The sequence below is a fragment of the Tupaia chinensis genome, unplaced genomic scaffold (assembly GCF_000334495.1).
Source record: "Tupaia chinensis unplaced genomic scaffold, TupChi_1.0 Scaffold145396_1, whole genome shotgun sequence".
Lineage (NCBI taxonomy): Eukaryota > Metazoa > Chordata > Mammalia > Scandentia > Tupaiidae > Tupaia > Tupaia belangeri.
The window spans coordinates 595,644-604,097 of NW_006205257.1; the positions used below are offsets into that span (position 1 = coordinate 595,644).

Sequence of the window (8,454 nt, forward strand, 5' to 3'; positions counted from 1 at the left end):
TTGTACTCTCAATTATGACATTATCCCAAGCCCAAGCAAGGTTCTTGATGTAGTCATAGATGCTGTAATCCTTCCAGGAATACATCAGTATCTGAGCACTATCTTTCTCAGTTATAGCAATAGCCTGAACAAAGCCCCTTTTTAGGTAGCAGGCCTTAAAAATTGCTGTCCATTGGGAACCAGCAGTTAGCATAATGGCTATGTCGCTGGACTCCCATGTAGTCGACTGCGGTTCGCGTCCCAAACCCGGTGGCTTAAAACTCACGCCAGGCGCGTGTGCGTGCATGCCCAAGATCCCAAGAAGAGAATGGAGGAGAAGGGATTGCGGCTTGACCATTCCCCCTGGGGGGTGATTTCTCGCTTTCTGTCTCTATGTCTCTCTCTGTCTGTCTGGTGAGCGCATGCGCCCTAGAGCGAAAATCTCTCAAAAAAAAAAAATTGCTGTCCATCAGTTATATCAAAGAGGTGATGGTTGGAGGGAGAAACCCCACTTTAATATTGGGATGAAGGTCACCAATAAAAGGAGGATGTGAAGGAGCATTGTCAAAAATAAGTAAGCTTGGGGCCAGCAGGTGGTGTGGTGGTTGGGGGGCTGGACTTTCACATGGCTGACTGTGGTTTGAATCCCAGACCCAGTAGCTTGCTTTCTCACTTTCTCTCTCTGGTCAAACTAAAATAATTAATTAATTAATTAATTAAACAAATAAACAATAGCTTGAAAGGTATGTTAGTCTCCAAATATTGTGTATGTGTGTTTTTTGTGTGTAGAAAAAAAATGCATCATGACTTTTTCAACAACTCAGTAGTTCTTCACCATTTTAGTTCTTCATTTCATAGCAATTTAAGAAGGCATCTTGGGGGACCAGCAGTTAGCGTAATGGCTATGTTGCTGGACTCCCATGTAGCCGACTACGGTTTGAGTCCCAGACCCGGTGGCTTAAACTCACACTGGACGTGTGTGCGTGCATGCCCAAGATCCCGAGAGGAGAATGGAAGAGAAGGGATTGTGGCGTGGCCATCCCCCCTGGGGGGTGATTTCTCACTTTCTGTCTCTCTCTCTCTCTCTGTCTGGCGAGCGCACACGCCCTTTAGGGAAAACCTTTCAAAAAAGAAAATTGCCTTCTTGGGACCAGCAGTTAGCGTAATGTCTATGTCGCTGGACTCCCACGTAGTCGACTGCAGTTCATGTCCCGGACCCGGTGGCTTAAAACTCACGCCGGGCGCGTGTGCATGCGTGTCCAAGATCCCGAGAGGAGAATGGAGGAGAGGGGATTGTGGCGTGGCCATCCCCCCTGGGGGATGATTTCTCCCTTTCTGTCTCTCTGTCTGTCTGGTGAGCGCACGCGCCCTATAGCGAAAACCTCTCCAAAAAAAAAAGAAGGCATCTTGGAAAAGAAGCTGAATCATCCATGACTTAAAAATTTTTTTGTGGGACCAGTAGTTGGTGTAATGGCTATGTCACTGTACTCCCACTTAGTTGACTGTGGGTCAAGTCCCAGACGCAGTGGCTGAAACTCATGCCAGGCACATGTGTATGTGTGCCCAAGATCCCAAGAGGAGAATGGAGGAGAAGGGATTACGGCATGGTCATCCTCCCTGTGGAGTGATTTCTCACTTTCTGTCTTCTGTCTTTCTGGAGAGCACAGGCACCCTATAGCAAAAACCTCTCCAAAATTTTTTCTCTTTTGTATGGTGATCCTTTTCTCTCAGTCTCCTCAGTGGTTGTGGCTACAGGTACATGACATTGCTCCTCGCTTTTTAGAGTGAGCTGGAAATCAAACCTGAGCCTCCCACGTGGCCTCAGCCTGCTGAGTAGTAGCATCAACCAGCAAGCACTACTATAGTCAGGCTATGTATTACTTCTTACTGCTCCTGCAAAATGATGGCAGTATTTGCTCATTGAATTGCTTGAAGGCCCTGGGGTTCTCACTATGCCAGATCACAAAGGTTTTCAATTTATAGCCTATAATATTGCTTGTCAGAAAAACTGTTATCCTGTCCTTAAAAGCCTTGAAATCTAGCATTGACTTGTCCTCCTTACGGATGAAAGTCCTCTCAGGCATCTATTTCCAGAAGGGAGGTTTCATCTGTATTGAAAATTTGCTGTGGCAAGTAATTTTCTTCCACAATCAGCTTATCTAGAGTTTCCAAAAGTTCTTCAGGTGCTTTCACATCAGCATTTGCAGACTCACCACTCACTGTCACATTTAATGAACTACAATTCTTGAATCATTTAAACTACCTAGAGAAGGCAGTGAATTCAACCTTGTGATTGGGTCCAGCCTTTTCTTTCAATGTTGCAAACAAACATTTTGCCATGGTTGTCATGGCTGGGAGGGATACACTTCTGTGTCTGGTCTTCAATCCAGGTCATTGGAAGTTTCTCCATATCTGCTATAGGCCCTTCTCAAATTTTTGTCCGTCTCATTGGTTTCAGTGAAACAAATCCTTCGCCAACTTCCATCTCTTTGTTCTTGTTCTTCAACATCATAATTACAGTGTAATATGACATAATTACAGGGGAATAGGACATACCTAATTGATAAACAATAACCACCACCGATGTTCACCTTTGTAGTCCTTAAGTGATTTTAATTTTGTTTCCTGATCAATCACTTCTGTGGTCTCTTATTGGCAACATGAGCAGTGGATTTTGTAAGCTTAGAGGCTGTAATGAACAAAACTATGCTAGATTAAATCAAGCCAAAGAGAAAATTATGCAATCAAGAAATGCAGTAAACGCGAAATAATATGAGGCTGTGGTGGTTCTAACATGGCATACTGTTTAACAAAGGCGATTTTTCTTTTACATATATAAGTAGAAAGAGTAGCTCTTACAGTAACTATCAATAGTATAGTAAAGACAGACACCAGTGCTGTTTATTTTCATGATCAAATATTATGTACTATACGTAATCATATGTGTTATACCTTTATATGACTGCCAGTACAGTAGGTTCATTTACTCCTGCACTACCAGAAACACGTGAATAATGTGTTGTGCTATGACATTACAATGGCTGCAAGGTCATTAGGTGATAGGAATTTTTTATCTCCATAATAATCTTATGGGAACACTAGTGTATGTGTGATCAGTCATTGCCTCACATCATCATGCAGCTCCTGAGTCCAGGATTTCAGACAGCCTACACTGAGGCACACACACACACGTGTCCTATTGATTGTGTGACAGTGTATTGGTCTGAGATGGTGACACAAAATTTTCAGCCTCCTAAAATACATGTTTCTCAATCTTCAGCTTTTGAGTGGTTTTGCCTACAGAAAGGCCTGGTGCAGTGCCCCCTGCTGGTGAATGGCAGCTGAGCCGTTGCATCATGTCAGTGATGGACAGAGTGGGTCCATTTGCTGACATGGAGCCGGGGGTTATGCTGAGCCTGCCAGGTCATTTTAGATCAGGTCATTAAAGTAACAGAAGGTCGAATCGATATAAAACGAGCAGCTCACAGTTTTCTCTACATTTTTTAGACATGTGATGATTTGCTATAGTTCAGTTTGGCTGATAAAATATGAACACTTCACAAAAATCTTTGCATTTCAGCCTCTTAGTTCATTTAACAAGCCATTTTTGCCCTAATTCTCCGTAGCTATATTCTTGTTCGGTTGGCAAACCTCACTTGAGCCTTCACAGAAAAGATTTCAAACATGAAATATTCTAGGGATGTTAATTTTGTTAACCAATTAGGAAAGTATTTTAAACAACAACAACAAAAAGCCCTTTTCTCATTTATTTCAGTAATATAAATTAGCACGCGTTTGTGCAGGTTTCTAGATGATGATGATCATATTAAAGAAAATTAATTACAGTTAAAGACGAGATTAGTGTTTAGATGATTATTTTAGCTTTGGCCTCTGGTAAAGGTGATTGTTTTACAGTGAATAATTATCTACTTAATTTTGCTCCTGTAGTTGGTGGGTCTAACTGTATGGTATATGTATCTGTGGTGGATACATCACGGCAGTGGTATTTTTGGTGGCTTTAATTCAGGAATGTAGTACACACGTCAGGATTTTAATGTGTCTTTGGTTTATGAGCAGGTATCTTGTCCACTTAGGTGTTTCCAGTGAGGTAGAAAGCCAGGAGAACATGTCCTCAAACTCAAGTGAAGAAGGTATATCAAGAAGAAGGGAGTGGGCTTGTTTGGTAGCACAGTAGTAATATGATGTTCAGGTGAGACTGGATTCATATAGAAGGTCATGGTTTCAATTCCCAGGTCAACCTGTGCATGCGTGCCTATGATTCATTGAAGGTACTTATCTTTCTTTCTCACTTTCTCATTTATTCACATAAAGAAGGAAAAAAAAAAAAGAGGGAGTGCTCACTTGGCTGAATGAATACCAGGAGTTAATCTTTATGGTGGTCATTGTTACCTTGCTGGGGGTAGTTTCAGTGGAACGGTAGTGACATTGATTGGAGGGCCAGGTGGTAGAGCAGAAGGAATACAACTGGTTCCATATGGGAAAGGTTCTAGGTTTACAACCCAGGACCTTCCTGAGTATGTCCGCATGCTCATGCCCATGGTCCAGACTGGCTAAGTCTGGGGGTAGATTGCGATGTGAAGACTCTGCTGGGAGTGCCTATCTCTCTTTTCCTCTCTCTAGTGAGGTAGAAAGCCAGGAGAACATGTCCTCAAACTCAAGTGAAGAAGGTATATCAAGAAGAAGGGAGTGGGCTTGTTTGGTAGCACAGTAGTAATATGATGTTCAGGTGAGACTGGATTCATATAGAAGGTCATGGTTTCAATTCCCAGGTCAACCTGTGCATGCGTGCCTATGATTCATTGAAGGTACTTATCTTTCTTTCTCACTTTCTCATATTCACATAAAGAAGGAAAAAAAAAAAAAAGAGGGAGTGCTCACTTGGCTGAATGAATACCAGGAGTTAATCTTTATGGTGGTCATTGTTACCTTGCTGGGGGTAGTTTCAGTGGAACGGTAGTGACATTGATTGGAGGGCCAGGTGGTAGAGCAGAAGGAATACAACTGGTTCCATATGGGAAAGGTTCTAGGTTTACAACCCAGGACCTTCCTGAGTATGTCCGCATGCTCATGCCCATGGTCCAGACTGGCTAAGTCTGGGGGTAGATTGCGATGTGAAGACTCTGTTGGGAGTGCCTATCTCTCTTTCTCTCTTTGACTCTTTCTCGCTCATGAGAGAAATAAATGGATAAACTTTCAAACAAAAGTTTGATAGTCTCAAAGTGCAAAATACTTAATAATTATTAAGGAAAAAAAGTAACTTTATATATGAGAAGTCTAGAAGACTTCTCTTTAATCAAGTGACCACACGGAACATCATCAGTAATAATGGACACTCCCACATGGCTGACCAGGGTTCAAGTCCTGAATCTGGTGGCTTGTTTTCTCACTTCCTCTCTCTCTCTCACTCTCATCCTCTGTCTCTCTCTGGTCAAATTAAAATATAAATGAATGAATAAATAAAATAAATAATTATTTTAAAAAAGATGAATCAAAATAGTGTTCACAATCATGCATCACTTAATGACCTGGGCATTCTGGGAAATGTGTCATTAGGCAATTCTGTCATTGTGTGAACAGCATAGAGTGTACTTGCACAAACCTGGATGGTATTACTTACAATACACCTTGGCTATACGGTATAGCCTATTACTCCTATAGGCTACAAATCTGTTGCATACTGAATAACAGTATGGTAGACAACTGTAATACAGTAGGCAACTTTTTTAAAGAATTATTTTATTTGACTTTATTTATTTATTTTAATTTGGCCAGAGAGCGAGAGCAAGAGAGCAAGAACAAGAGAGAGAGAAAACAAGAAAGCCAGCCCACAGGTTCGAGACTCGAACTCCAGTTGGCCATGTGGGAGTCCGGCGCCCTTAACTGCCACGCCACCTGCCTGTCCTACAGTAGGAAATGTTAACACAAGTATAAGTATTAGGTTGGTGCAAAAGCAATTGTAGTTTTGTACCATGAATTTTAAATCATTATAACTAGGCTCAAACACATCTTTATTATAGGAACCATTGCAATTAACACATTTTTACCAATGAGAAATAACTTTATTTATTCTGTGACATAAAAATCTGTGCTTTAGAATGTGTCTTCTGCATCCTGCTGGTTGTGGAAGCATTTTTTTTCCTGAGAAAAGTTGTCAAGATGCTTGAAGAAGTGATAGTCAGTTGGTAAGAGGCCAGGTGCTTATGGCAGATGAGGCAAAATTTGGTAGCCCAATTCGTTCAACTTTTGAAGTGTTGGGTGTGCTGTGGTTGGGGATTGTTGTAGAGAATTGGGCCCCTTTATATCTAAACATAGGAAAGATACAGTAAAAATATGATATAAATAAAAACCTCTACAGGACACTTATCATGAATAGAGCTAAAAGAACTGGAGTTGCTCACTGACTCCGTTGGTCGGTGAGTGAATGCAAAGGCCTTGGAAATTACTGTACACTACTGTAGACTTTATAAAACATGCTTAGGCTACACTAAATTTTTAAAAATATTTTTCTTTAATAACTTTGCTGCTTTGTAAACTTTTTTTTTCTTTTTTTGGAGAGGTTTTTGCTATAGGGTGCGTGCGCTCGGCAGAAAGACAGAGAGAGACAGAGAGACAGAAAGCGAGAAATAACCCCACCCCCCCGAGGGGATGGCCACACTGCAATCCCTTCTCCATTCTCCTCTTGGGATCTTGGGCACGCATGCACACATGCCCAGCATGAGTTTAAAACACCGGGTCCAGGACTCGAACCACGGCCGACTACATGGGAGTCCAGCGACATATCCATTACGCTAACTGCTGGTCCCTATAAAGTTTTTTTAAAAAGGGTTTTTGCCATAGATCTCATGCACTTGCCAGAGAGAAAGTTGGAGGGAAAGTGAGAAATCACCCCCCCAGGGATGGCCATGCCACATTCCCTTCTTATCCATTCTCCTTGGAATTTTGAGCATTCATGCACATGTGCCCAACATGAGTTTCAAGCCACTGGGTTAGGGACTTGAACCGTGGCTGGTCATGTGGGAACCCAATACTTTAAACCTCCACACTACCTACTGGCCTCTATTTTATAATCTTTTATATTTCACTTTTTCATTTTTTTGTGATAACACTTAGCTTAAAATACAAACACATAGGGGCCAGCAAGTGGCATAGAGGAAAATGGAAGAGAAGGGATTATGTCATGACCATATCCCCTGGGGCAGGGGTGGCTGGTCATGTGGGAACCCAATACTTTAAACCTCCACACTACCTACTGGCCTCTATTTTATAATCTTTTATATTTCACTTTTTCATTTTTTTGTGATAACACTTAGCTTAAAATACAAACACATAGGGGCCAGCAAGTGGCATAGAGGAAAATGGAAGAGAAGGGATTATGTCATGACCATATCCCCTGGGGCAGGGGTGATTTCTCATTTTCTTTCTCTCTGTGTCTCTAGCAAGTGCATGTGCCCTAGAGCAAAAATTTCTCTAAAAAAAACCAAAACCAAAACAGAAAAAACTTTTACAGTTGTGTAAAAATATTTTTCTTCTTTTTTTAATATATGAAAAGAAATTTTATTATTTTATTACATAAAATAGTGAATACGTAACATAGGATTTTCTTAAATGACAAATGAGGCATGTTTCTGATTCCTCTGAGAACCTCAATATCATCTGTCTTTTGGAGGGTCCAGTTTCTTACGACGTCTGAGATACTGTCCGTGAGGACACCAATGGTGCTTGGTAGTGAAGAACATTTTGCTGAGTTGTTCTCTCATGGGTCCTTGTTGAAAGTGTTCACTTTTCTCTTCTAACCTGGATTTCAGCACTTGATCATGTATTTCTTCATTATTATGCACAGGATCTGGTCTAGGGGTAGGTTTTGTGTGTTCATATGGAATGTCCACAGACGGGTGGTAGCACACTATTGTCCTCCATCCGATGTCAAAGCAAGCTCCACTTTACAATTGTAGTCATCTGGGAGAGAAGAATATGGAGATTTATGACAAACACAATATAAAGCTCCATTTTGGCTTGGAAGGAAACGTTTCAAGATGGTTGTCTTTGATATCACACATTTTATTGCTGCTACTGCCATGGTGAGTCAAGAGGCTTCTTAGGTGGTACAAAAAAAAGTTGTTCTGAAGAGAAATTGCTTTTAAAATCTGCTTTTAGACAAACTACTTTTCAACCCTTGACAGATCATCACTGCGAGCCCGTCATCTTGTCTCAATCTGGGTCCTGCCAAAAATATTTTTCTTCCTTATTACCCTAATTATATAGGGTTATTTTTATTTTCAAAATTACTTATTTTTTCTTACTTTCCAAGCTTTTTTATTAAAAACTAAGACACAAACACACATATTAGCCTAGCTTACACAGGGTTAGGATATCAATATCACTGTCTTCCACTTGCACATCTTTTTTTTTTTTTTTTGGAGAGGTTTTTGCTATAGGGCACGTGCACTCGCCAGA

At 41.0% G+C, this 8,454-nt stretch overlaps 1 pseudogene; it reads right to left on the bottom strand.

The window, feature by feature from the left end:
* Positions 1–7,649: 7,649 nt before the first annotated feature.
* LOC106733836 (39S ribosomal protein L42, mitochondrial pseudogene) lies at positions 7,650–8,200 on the bottom strand (annotated as a pseudogene).
* Positions 8,201–8,454: the final 254 nt, after the last annotated feature.